General features: G+C 62.1%; 1 protein-coding gene across 1 annotated transcript in view; it reads right to left on the reverse strand.

The window, feature by feature from the left end:
• Positions 1–356, reverse strand: part of LOC104074929 (huntingtin-interacting protein 1-related protein-like) — a gene marked incomplete at both ends in the record, with an annotated part of 12,784 nt that overhangs the window by 6,608 nt on the left and 5,820 nt on the right.

Below are 356 nucleotides of genomic sequence, written 5' to 3' on the forward strand. Positions count from 1 at the left end.
CACGCCGCCCCCCCGGGCCGTCCAGCCCCTGCCGCAGCGGCTCCATCTGCACGCTCTGGTCCTCCAGCTGCAACCGCATGCCCGTGCCGGGGGCTCAGCCACTGCAAACGCGCTCTGGCCCTGCTCAGCACCGGCGCATGGCCAGGACAGTGGGAACGAGCCTGGCCGCATTTTGCAGGAGGGGTTTTCAGGATCTCGGGGGGGTTTTTCCCCAGGGCAGGAATTTTGGAAGCAGCCTCCAGCTTGGGCCCCAGAGAACGAAAGCGCCCAAACCCACCAATTTGCATTGTAGCATTTTCTTGGGGGAAGAAACGGCAGATTTGGGCAAGAGGGAATAAGGCACGCATTAAATAACG

Source organism: Fulmarus glacialis, unplaced genomic scaffold (genome assembly GCF_000690835.1).
Source record: "Fulmarus glacialis isolate BGI_N327 unplaced genomic scaffold, ASM69083v1 scaffold16683, whole genome shotgun sequence".
Taxonomy (NCBI): domain Eukaryota; kingdom Metazoa; phylum Chordata; class Aves; order Procellariiformes; family Procellariidae; genus Fulmarus; species Fulmarus glacialis.